Raw genomic sequence first — 13,374 nt, 5'->3', positions numbered from 1 at the left:
ACAGAGATAAGAAGAGCAGAAAATTTGTGATCAATTATGTGCCTCCGAAAACAGCCTCATGGGAGGAGAGTGAATATAAAAGTATGCTAGAGGACACAAAGATAGCATTAACTAAAATAATGGAAGACGGAGGAAGAATAGTTATGATGGGCGACTTTAATTGCAAAGAAATCTGCTGCGAAGAAATGACAGTAAAGAGTGGTGATGACTCATGGGGAAATGCTCTACTTGAGATGATTACTGACCATTCAATGACACAATGGATACAAGAGAACACTAGGTATAGAAATGAAGAAGAACCATCGAGGCTAGACTTAATAATTACATCTGAACCTAGAATAGTGGACAAGATTGAATATAAAACACCAATAGGTAAAAGTGACCACATATTGATTGAACTGGAACTTAATGAAGAAAAATATATGAAAAGAAATGAACAATATAGAAAAGGAAGAATGATGTATGAAAAAACAAACTTTGATAAAATAAGAGAATTCTTCCAACAAGAAAACTGGGAAGAAATATACAAAGAAGAAACATCAGTGGAAGAGAAATGGAATATTTTGACAAAAATTTACAAAAAAGGAGTGGAAAAGTATGTCCCAAGACAAAAACAAGAAAAAGAATATGTAAAATGCTGGTACAACAAAAGTTGTAGGGAGTTAAAAGACAAAAGAGACAAAGCCTGGACCAGATGGAAAAAAGACAGAAGACCTGAAAAATGGAAAATATATACTGGTTATAGAAATGAATATGTACAAAAGTGCAGAGAGAAAAAAAGAAAATATGAAAAAGATGTTATAGAAAAGTGTAAAGATCAACCAAAACTATTCTACAGATTTGTAAACAATAAACTGAAAAACAAACAAGACTTGGAGAAATTGAGACAAGGAGGAGTTGAATACACTGAGGAAATGGAAATGGCAGAAATTATGAACAAACATTTTAAATCAGTGTTTACAAGGGAAAATATACAACCTGAAGAGATTGAGTGGAAAGAAAAAATCCCCCCTATGGAAGAAATAGAAGTAACAAAGAATGAAATATTGACACACTTGGGTAATTTTGATGTCAGAAAATCGCATGGGCCAGATGAAATAGCAAACTGGATTCTGAAAGAATGCAGGAATGAACTGGCAGACAAAATACATAGCATAATAAGCAGTTCCTTAAAAGAAGGAAAAGTTCCAGAAGATTGGAAAAAAGCAAATATAGTACCTATATATAAAGGAGGAAATAAAGAAGAACCTACCAACTATAGACCAGTCTCTCTAACAAGTACAATAGCAAAAATTTGTGAAAGAATTATCAAAAGTAGATGGGTAAAATACTTGGAAAAAAACAACGTACTAAATCCAAGGCAATTTGGATTCAGACAAGGACGGTCATGCGTCACCAATTTAATATGTTTCTATTCAAGGCTAAGAGATATAATACAAGAAAGAGATGGATGGGCTGATTGTGCATTTCTAGACCTAAAAAAAAGCTTTTGACAAAGTACCACATAAGAAGTTGCTTAAGAAATTAGAATATGAAGGAGGAATACAAGGTAAATTGCTAAATTGGATGGAAGACTTTTTGCAAGAAAGAAAAATGAGAGTAGTGATAAGAGATCAGCACTCAAAATGGAATGAAGTAATAAGCGGTGTCCCGCAGGGAACAGTTCTGGCCCCAATAATGTTTGCTATATATATTAATGATATGGATGAAGGAATAGAAAGCTATATGAGCTACTAAGCAGATGATGCAAAACTAATGAAAAGAGTGAAAACTGAAGAAGATTGTGAATCATTACAGAGAGATCTAAATAAAGTACAAGAATGGAGTAGGAAGTGGGAGATGGAGTTCAATACAAAAAAGTGTAGTATAATGGAATTTGGAAAAAGCAAAAACAGAATAACAGGATCATATAATTTGGGAGAAGAAGGAATAAAAAAAGTAGAAAATGAGAAGGACCTGGGAGTCATTGTTATGAATAATATGTCACCTGAGAAACATATAAATAAGATTTTTGGAGAAACTTATAATTTAATAAGAACAATCAAAGTGGCATTTACATACCTGGATGAAGAAATGGTGAGGAAAATCCTAATCACCCTGATAAGACCAAGATTAGAATATGCAGCAACGATATGGTCACCAAGTACAAAAAAATGTATAAAAAAACTTGAAAGAATACAAAGAGCAATCACAAAACTGGCACCAACACTCTCAAAACTATCATATGAAGAGAGACTACAAAAACTTAAACTACAGACACTAGAGCAAAGAAGAGAGAGAGGAGATTTGATAGCTATTTACAGAATCATGAAAGGCATAGAAATTACTGATAGAGAGAATCTGATAAAATGGGATGACAGAAATACAAGAGGACACGGAAAGAAAATAAAAAAAGACAGCTATAGAAGAGATTTGAAAAAGAACAGCTTTCCTCACAGAGTAATAGACAGTTGGAACAAGTTAGATGAGAAAGTGGTGTGTGCAAAAACAATACATGAATTTAAAAATAGTTTAGATAAAATGAGATATGAAGACGGGACCCTACGAGCATAGCTCCCCTTCCCGTAAAATACAACTAGGTAAATACAACTAGGTAAATACACACACACACACACACACACACACACACTTCAGCGAATGGACGGCTTGGATGACGTTCTGAAGAAAACTGAAGTCTGTGGATCCCAACGCAAAGAGAAGTGCCTAGTGTTTTTGCAGGGTGGAGGGGAAATTGCTCGTGGAGTAGTGGGAAAGTAGGGAAAGAGGAAAAGGGGAGGGATTACTGAGGGAAATGGAAGGAAATGAGGAGGGAGTAGACTTGGCCCAGCCAGACAAGCGAAAGGTAAACAAAAGAATTAGTGAGGATGAAATGTCTAATAAAAATGTAAAGATTAGAAGTATAGAGAGGAGCAATACAGAAGAAAGTGACGAGAATATGTTCCAGGGATTTAAAGAGGGTGGGGGGGACACAACCCCCCCCCCCCCACTGATAAGACTAGAGGAGAGAGTTGATAAGGTGATCGAGGACTTGGAACGTAAGTTAGGTAATGTAGACTCCATTTTCCAGAGAATTGAAAGGTTGTAACAACTAGAGAAGGCTAACAGAAACTTAACTGAAGAAATAGAGGACCTAAAAAGACAGTTAGGAAATGTAAAGGAGGAGAATGAGAAATTGAAGAAGAATAGTAATGAAAACAGAGAGAAAATAGCTACAGAAGCTAAAAATTGGAGAACAACCCAAGAAGGGAATAAGGTTTCATTCACTGACATAGTCAAACAGCAATTGAAAGAACATAATGAAGACTCAGTTATTAAAGTGATGAGACAGAAGGAGAATATAGTAAGAGAATTAGCTGACAAAAAGAAATGTATAATTATATTAGGAATGGAAGAGAAACATAACCCAGATAGAACCGCAAGAATCAAGGAGGAAAATGAAAGAGTAAGCAGTTTATTAAAATTAGTCCAGGAAGATGAACCAGAAATTATAAAAGAATTTGAGGAAAAATTCAGACTCGGAAAATATAGTACAGATAAGACCAGACAAATTAAGATTAAATTCAGGTCACAAACAACGGCAGAGAAAATTCTATCCAAGACAGGGAAACTAGCAACAAATGATCAATATAAAAAGGTATGGATAAAAAGAGAAATGAATAAGGAGGAAAGAGAGGCAGAAAAGCAGAAAAGACTTGAAGCTAAGGCAAAAAACGAGGAAAGAACGGAGTCAGAGAAAGAGAGATTCTATTGGAGAGTAGTGAACATGAAAATAAAGCAGTTCGACATACTAAAGAAAAACATAAGGGAAACAGAGAACACAATGGAAGTGGCAGAAAACTAAGAGTGTCTTACACAAATATAGATGGATTGATAACAGGATTGAATGAACTGAATGATTATTTGAAAGAAAAAGAACCGGACATAATGGGAATTGTAGAAACAAAATTAAAAGGCCCACTACCACCCAACAGTGTAGGACATGATACATACAATTATTGGATTAGAAACAGAGAGAAAAAACAAGGGGTGGAGTTATGTTCCTGACTAAGAAGGATATAAACGTGAAAGGTGTCATATATGGAAAGAATACAGTAGAGATGATTATGATAGAAGTGGAAGACCGAGATAAGAAGAGCAGAAAATTTGTGATCAATTATGTGCCTCCGAAAACAGCCTCATGGGAGGAGAGTGAACATAAAAGTATGTTAGAGGACACAAAGATAGCATTAACTAAAATAATGGAAGACGGAGGAAGAATAGTTATGATGGGCGACTTTAATTGCAAAGAAATCTGCTGCGAAGAAATGACAGTAAAGAGTGGTGATGACTCATGGGGAAATGCTCTACTTGAGATGATTACTGACCATTCAATGACACAATGGATACAAGAGAACACTAGGTATAGAAATGAAGAAGAACCATCGAGGCTAGACTTAATAATTACATCTGAACCTAGAATAGTGGACAAGATTGAATATAAAACACCAATAGGTAAAAGTGACCACATATTGATTGAACTGGAACTTAATGAAGAAAAATATATGAAAAGAAATGAACAATATAGAAAAGGAAGAATGATGTATGAAAAAACAAACTTTGATAAAATAAGAGAATTCTTCCAACAAGAAAACTGGGAAGAAATATACAAAGAAGAAACATCAGTGGAAGAGAAATGGAATATTTTGACAAAAATTTACAAAAAAGGAGTGGAAAAGTATGTCCCAAGACAAAAACAAGAAAAAGAATATGTAAAATGCTGGTACAACAAAAGTTGTAGGGAGCTAAAAGACAAAAGAGACAAAGCCTGGACCAGATGGAAAAAAGACAGAAGACCTGAAAAATGGAAAATATATACTGGTTATAGAAATGAATATGTACAAAAGTGCAGAGAGAAAAAAAGAAAATATGAAAAAGATGTTATAGAAAAGTGTAAAGATCAACCAAAACTATTCTACAGATTTGTAAACAATAAACTGAAAAACAAACAAGACTTGGAGAAATTAAGACAAGGAGGAGTTGAATACACTGAGGAAATGGAAATGGCAGAAATTATGAACAAACATTTTAAATCAGTGTTTACAAGGGAAAATATACAACCTGAAGAGATTGAGTGGAAGGAAAAAGTCCCCCCTATGGAAGAAATAGAAGTAACAAAGAATGAAATATTGACACACTTGGGTAATTTTGATGTCAGAAAATCGCATGGGCCAGATGAAATAGCAAACTGGATTCTGAAAGAATGCAGGAATGAACTGGCAGACAAAATACATAGCATAATAAGCAGTTCCTTAAAAGAAGGAAAAGTTCCAGAAGATTGGAAAAAAGCAAATATAGTACCTATATATAAAGGAGGAAATAAAGAAGAACCTACCAACTATAGACCAGTCTCTCTAACAAGTACAATAGCAAAAATATGTGAAAGAATTATCAAAAGTAGATGGGTAAAATACTTGGAAAAAAACAACGTACTAAATCCAAGGCAATTTGGATTCAGACAAGGACGATCATGCGTCACCAATTTAATATGTTTCTATTCAAGGCTAATAGATATAATACAAGAAAGAGATGGATGGGCTGATTGTGCATTTCTAGACCTAAAAAAAGCTTTTGACAAAGTACCACATAAGAAGTTGCTTAAGAAATTAGAATATGAAGGAGGAATACAAGGTAAATTGCTAAATTGGATGGAAGACTTTTTGCAAGAAAGAAAAATGAGAGTAGTGATAAGAGATCAGCACTCAAAATGGAATGAAGTAATAAGCGGTGTCCCGCAGGGAACAGTTCTGGCCCCAATAATGTTTGCTATATATATTAATGATATGGATGAAGGAATTGAAAGCTATATGAGCTTCTTTGCAGATGATGCAAAACTACTGAAAAGAGTGAAAACTGAAGAAGATTGTGAATCACTACAGAGAGACCTAAATAAAGTACAAGAATGGAGTAGGAAGTGGGAGATGGAGTTCAATACAAAAAAGTGTAGTATAATGGAATTTGGAAAAAGCAAAAACAGAATAACAGGATCATATAATTTAGGAGAAGAAGGAATAAAAAAAGTAGAAAATGAGAAGGACCTGGGTGTCATTGTTATGAATAATATGTCACCTGAGAAACATATAAATAAGATTTTTGGAGAAACTTATAATTTAATAAGAACAATCAAAGTGGCATTTACATACCTGGATGAAGAAATGGTGAGGAAAATCCTAATCACCCTGATAAGACCAAGATTGGAATATGCAGCAACGATATGGTCACCAAGTACAAAAAAATGTATAAAAAAACTTGAAAGAATACAAAGAGCAATTACAAAATTGGCACCAACACTCTCAAAACTATCATATGAAGAGAGACTACAAAAACTTAAACTACAGACACTAAAGCAAAGAAGAGAGAGAGGAGATTTGATAGCTATTTACAGAATCATGAAAGGCATAGAAATTACTGATAGAGAGAATCTGATAAAATGGGATGACAGAAATACAAGAGGACACGGAAAGAAAATAAAAAAAGACAGCTATAGAAGAGATTTGAAAAAGAACAGCTTTCCTCACAGAGCAATAGACAGTTGGAACAAGTTAGATGAGAAAGTGGTGTGTGCAAAAACAATACATGAATTTAAAAATAGTTTAGATAAAATGAGATATGAAGACGGGACCCCACGAGCATAGCTCCCCTTCCCGTAAAATACAACTAGGTAAATACAACTAGGTAAATACACACACGTCCGTTGGATGGACGGCGGAGATTGACGTCCTGAAGAAAAAGTGAAATTCTCGTGGATCTCAACGCAAAGGAAGTACCTATTGTATTTACAGGGGGGGATTGCTCGTGGTATAGTGGGAAAGTGAGGAAAAGGGAGAAGGGGAGGGATAACTGAGGGAAATGGAAGGAAATGAGGAAGGAGAGGACTTGGTCCAGGCAGGCAGACGCCATGTAAACAAAAGAGGGCCGGACCAATTTAGTGATGACGAAAGGTCTAACAAAAATGTAAAGATTAGAAACATAGATATGAGTAGCACAATAGAAGGTGAGGATGATAATTTCCATGGATTCAATGAGGGGGAGGCGGATACCAACCTCCCCCGACTGCAAGACTCGAAGAAAAACTTGAACAAATGACCGAACATTGGGAGAGTAGGTTCGGTAGAATGTCAAAAATGGCGGAAAGGGTTGAAAGATTGGAAGCACTAGAGAAGGCAAACAAAAACTTAACTAAGGAAATAGAAGAACTAAAAAGACAGTTAAAAGAAGTAAAAAAGGAGAATGAAGAATTAAAGAGGAATAGTAAGGACAACAAAGAGGGTTGGAAAAAATCCAAGAAAACAGTAAAGTTGCATTTACTGACATAATCAAACAACAAATGAAAGAACAAACTGAAGACTCAGTTATTAAAGTGATGAGACAGAAGGAGAATATAGTAAGAGACTTAGCAGATAAAAAGAAATGTGTAATTATATTAGGAATGGAAGAGAAACATAACCCAGATAGAACCTCAAGAATCAAAGAGGAAAATGAAAAAGTAAGCAGTTTACTACAATTAGTTCAGGAAGATGAGCCAGAAATAATGAAACAAATTGAAGAGAAGTTTAGGCTCGGAAAGTATAGTACAGATAAGACCAGACCAATTAAGATTAAATTCAGGTCACAAACGACGGCAGAGAATATCTTATCCAAAACAGGGAAACTAGCAACAAGTGAACAATATAAAAAGGTATGGATAAAAAGGGAAATGAATAAAGAGGAAAGAGAGGAGGAAAAAAAGAAAAGACTTGAAGCTAAGGAAAAAAACGAGACCAGAACAGAGTCAGAAAAAGAGAGATTCTATTGGAGAGTAGTGAATATGAAAGTAAGGAAATTCGACATACTAGAGAAAAACAAAAGGGAAACAGAGAACACAATGGAAGTGGCAGAAAACTAAGAGTGTCTTACACAAATATAGATGGATTAATAACAGGATTGAATGAGCTGAATGATTATCTGAAGGAAAAAGAACCGGACATAATGGGAATTGTAGAAACAAAATTAAAAGGTCCACTACCACCCAACAGTGTAGGACATGATGCATATAATTATTGGATTAGAAACAGAGAGACAAAGCAAGGGGGTGGAGTTATGTTCCTGACTAAGAAGGATATAAACGTGAGGTGTGTCACATATGGAAAGAATACAGTAGAGATGATTATGATCGAAGTGGAAGAAAGAGATAAGAAGAGCAGAAAGTTTGTGATAAATTATGTGCCTCCGAAAACAGCCTCATGGGAAGAAAGTGAACATAAATGTATGTTAGAGGACACAAAGATAACATTAAATAAGATAATGGAAGATGGAGGAAGAATAGTTATGATGGCCGACTTTAATTGCAAAGAAATCTGCTGGGAAGAGATGACAGTAAAGGGTGGAGACGACTCATGGGGAAACGCTCTACTTGAGATGATTACTGACCATACAATGACACAGTGGATACAGGAGAACACTAGGTATAGAAATGAAGAAGAACCATCGAGACTAGACCTAATAATTACATCTGAACCTAGAATAGTGGAAAAGATTGAATACAAAACACCAATAAGTAAAAGTGACCACATATTGATTGAACTGGAACTAAATGAGGAAAAATACATGAAAAGAAATGAACAATATAGAAAAGGAAGAATGATGTATGAAAAAACAAACTTTGATAAAATAAGAGAATTCTTTCAAAAAGAAAACTGGGAAGGAATATACAAAGAAGAAACAACAGTGGAAGAGAAATGGAATATTTTGACAAAAAATTATAAAAAAGGAATGGAAAAGTATGTTCCAAGACATAAACAAGAAAAAGAATATGTAAACTGCTGGTACAACAAAAGTTGTGGGGAGTTAAAAGACAAAAGAGACAAAGCTTGGACCAGATGGAAAAAAGACAGAAGGCCTGAAAAATGGAAAATATATACTTGTTATAGAAATGAATATGTACAAACGTGCAGAGAGGAGAAGAGAAAATATGAAAAAGATGTCATAGAAAAGTGTAAAGATCAACCAAAACTATTTTACAGATTTGTAAACAACAAACTGAAAAACAAACAAGATTTGGAGAAATTAAGACAAGGAGGAGTTGAATACACAGAGGAAATTGAAATGGCGGAAATTATGAACAAACATTTTAAATCAGTGTATACAAGGGAGAACATACAACCTGAAGAGATCGAATGGAAAGAGAAAGTCCCCCCCTATGAAAGAAATAGAAGTAACAAAGAATGAAATATTGAAACACTTGAGTAATCTTGATGTCAGAAAATCGCATGGACCAGATGAAATAGCAAACTGGATTTTGAAAAAATGCAGGAATGAACTGGCAGACAAAATACATAGCATACTAAACAGTTCCTTAAAAAAAGGAAAAGTTCCAGAAGATTGGAAAAAAGCAAATATAGTACCTATATATAAAGAAGGAAATAAAGAAGACCCTAACAACTATAGACCAGTCTATCTAACAAGTACAATAGCAAAAATTTGTGAAAGAATGGTCAAATGTAGATGGGTAAAATATTTAGAAAAAAACAACGTGCTAAATCCAAGGCAATTTGGATTCAGACAAGGACGATCATGCGTCACCAATTTAATATGTTTCTATTCAAGGCTAATAGATATAATACAAGAAAGAGATGGATGGGCTGATTGTGCATTTCTAGACCTAAAAAAAGCTTTTGACAAAGTACCACATAAGAAGTTGCTTAAGAAATTAGAAACTGAAGGAGGAATACAGGGCAAACTGCTTAATTGGATGGAAGACTTTTTGCAAGAAAGGAAAATGAGAGTAGTGATAAGAGACAAACACTCAAAATGGGATGAAGTAATAAGCGGTGTTCCACAAGGAGCAGTTCTGGCCCCAATAATGTTTGCTATATATATTAATGATATGGATGAAGGAATTGAAAGCTATATGAGCTTCTTTACAGATGATGCAAAACTATTGAAAAAAGTGAACACGGAAGAAGATTGTGAGTCACTACAGAGTGATCTAAATAAAGTACAGGAATGGAGTAGGAAGTGGGAGATGAAGTTCAATACAAAAAAAAAAAAAGTGTAGTATAATGGAATTTGGAAAAAGTAAAAACAGAATAACAGGATCATATAAATTGGGAGAAGAAGGAATAAAAAAAGTAGAAAATGAAAAGGACCTGGGAGTCATTGTTATGAATAATATGTCACCTGAGAAACATATAAATAAGGTTTTTGGAGAAACTTATAATCTAATAAGAACAATCAAAGTTGCATTTACATACCTGGATGAAGAAATGGTGAAGAAAATTCTAATCACCCTGATAAGACCAAGATTGGAATGTGCAGCAACGATATGGTCACCAAGTACAAAAAAATGTATAAAAAACTTGAAAGAATACAAAGAGCAATTACAAAATTGGCACCTACACTCTCAAAACTATCATATGAAGAGAGACTAGCAAAACTTGAACTACAGACACTAGAGCAAAGAAGAGAGAAAGGAGCGGCGGCCAACACCTTATCTTCTTGGAACGTCTTCTTCGTTATACCCTTGGTAGCCATTAGCCATTTCCATAGGTGCTTCTATCTACGCCTCTGTCTACGCTTCTTCGCCGTTTCGCCTCTTGGTATCGGCTTCGTCGCTATGGCCTCGCCATGGGCGCTTGAACTGATTCGCGAGAGGGCGCTTCGCGCCCTGCCCTTCGCTCGCGGCCAATCAATCGTCTCCGTTGCCGTGACGTCAGAGTTCTCGGCCAATCAGTCGTCTGCATTGCCGTGACGTCACCACTCTCGGCCAATCAATTGTCCCCGTTGCCGTGACGTCACCACGTATCGGTAGTCTGTATTGTACAGCCAATCACTCTTACGAAAATGTCCCCCAAACACCGTCTCCACTGAGGTCATTTCAGAATAATTTTGAATACGTTATATCTTTATTTATATGATATATATATATATATATATATATATATATATATATATATACATACATACATCACAAGACGAAAATGTAGTAGCACATTAAGTAAAATGTTTTAAATTACCCCCTGTCGGAGAAACAAAGCAAAACAAACAGACGAACTGTATATTTCGACCACTACTGCTGAAGAGGACCACAGTAGTGGTCGAAATATACAGTTCGTCTGTTTCTTTTGCTTTGTTTCTCTGACAGTGGGTAATTTAAAACATATATATATAATTCAGGGTTACATAATGTGCTCTTTTTTCTCATTTTTCCTTGCCTAGCTACGTTTCTCAGAATGTGGTGATGATCCATATAACATATTATAATGTTTGCCACTAAATGAATAGAAAAATTGACTGTCTTATCTAATCCTGTATATCAAGAGATCCACGAAGCTTCCAAGGTTGAGAAATACTGCAATAATATACTGTATATATTCCCGGTGGATATACAAGAATACTTTTTGTCAAGACTGCTTTCTGCTTGAGATTCTTTTGATCCTTATTTCGATAATTTTCTAACGCTTCCAGGTAGACGGTGAAGAGTTTTGACACAAAACCAGCAGTGAGAATCTTTCTAATGAGTATCTTATATTGACGAGTCCTTTTCTTCGTTTAAGTCATTGTGTTGCTTTTCTTTCATGATTATTCCCAATTTCTCTTTGTATTCTCTGATTTTATCAATGGAGCTGCTGGTGCCTAATGTTTTTGTTTTAGACCAGGGGTTCCCAAACTTTTCAGCTCATCGATCCCCTAGTAAAGTTTAAGATTTTCTATAGACCCCCAAACTATCAATTCATGAATTATGTCAGTTTATTATTATTACTATTGGTGTTGTTATTGTTATTAATGCTAATAATATTACTATTATAGTAATTATCCTTTTCACTATTGTTGTTATTACTATTATTATTATTATTATTGTTATTATTAGTTCTAGTTATCAATAGTGTTATCATCATTTTGATCCGTTATAAAAGGTCTAAATGACAATATTCATCAAAGCGACGGCGTTCCAATAATGATAGATACTTTCACATATACATAAACATGTTTTAGAATAAATATTTGTTATATATTCTTTATTCTATTACAATAAGTAATATTCAAGCCATTAATATTACACAAGCTCGTCATCTTGATGTTCATTCACGATGTGGTTGTGTGTATGCGAGATTCTCCCTACATGCACAGAATGGGAAGGATTTTCGACTCAGAGTGAACTGACATGGTTTTTCTTTAAGTTTAGATATTGGTTGGTTGATTATTCTCACTCTTTCAGTACGAGAAGAGAACAGGATCATTTCACGCTAACCATTTTATCTTAAAGACTGCCTTTCGACCCCATAGCAATCTACTGACCCCCTTTCAACCCCATGGATGGTTTCATCGACCCCCTAGCAATCTACTGACCCACTTTCGACCTCTTGGATGGTCTCATCGACCACTTTGGGAACCCCTGGGTTAGACGAATTTATCATCCTTTCATTTCTTCGAATTTATCATCCTTTCATTTCTTCATAACATGGCGTACCATTTGTCCGGCGCGACTTCGTTACCTACGAAATCTGTTTTAGCAACTTTTTTTTTTCTGCCAAGAAAATTGCATATTACGTTGATACATTATAAATGACAAAATTAATAATTAATTTTTTATCACTATATCGCGTCCATGTGCACAACTGAACATTTACTGAAGTTGGTGTTGGAATCTTCACCTATCTTTTAATTGGTCACCTTACTACAAATATTCTATTTTCAATCACTAGGCTGAGTGATGGTATCACTCAGTCTTTCTTTATCATATCTTCCACTACATGTATCAGTATTTCATATATTTTTGTCACTTTATTTAATATTACAAATCCCTCCCCCCCTTTTTTTTTTTTTACAATAATCATTACCTTGTTCCTATTCTGTATTAGTACAAAGATCCCTATAACCTCCACCATCTGCCACATTGATTTTTGTTTTCCTTCTTTGTACTTTATGCTTATCTATTTTCATTAATGTAATGGGACCCTCACCACGAATGTAGGACAAAACGTCCCCGGACAAAAGGTCCCGAAATCTGCACCCCTAGGACAAAATGTCCCCGATATTTAGGACAAAAGGTCCCCATTTTTTTCAACAAATATTGATTTTTATCAACTGTTTATACATTTTGGGACATAGTTAATTGTGGTTTTATAACAACCCTTAAATTCAGGAGAATCTCTATATATAAACACAAAGTACAATAATATTTGATATTTTATTAAATATCTTATACTCGACCCAACCCATAAATCTATGAGCCAATTGTGTAAGCAAACGTTTCAGAAATGTCAATTGTATTTAGCTAGATACAATGTCAATTGTATTTAGCTTTATTGAACTTATATTGTATGTCTATAAAAAAAAAAAAAATAAAGTTAAAAAACA

The sequence above is a fragment of the Oratosquilla oratoria genome, chromosome 9 (genome assembly GCF_046742065.1).
Source record: "Oratosquilla oratoria isolate Oo_2021 chromosome 9, ASM4674206v1, whole genome shotgun sequence".
NCBI classification, from domain to species: domain Eukaryota; kingdom Metazoa; phylum Arthropoda; class Malacostraca; order Stomatopoda; family Squillidae; genus Oratosquilla; species Oratosquilla oratoria.
Note: the sequence above shows the minus strand (reverse complement) of the source record.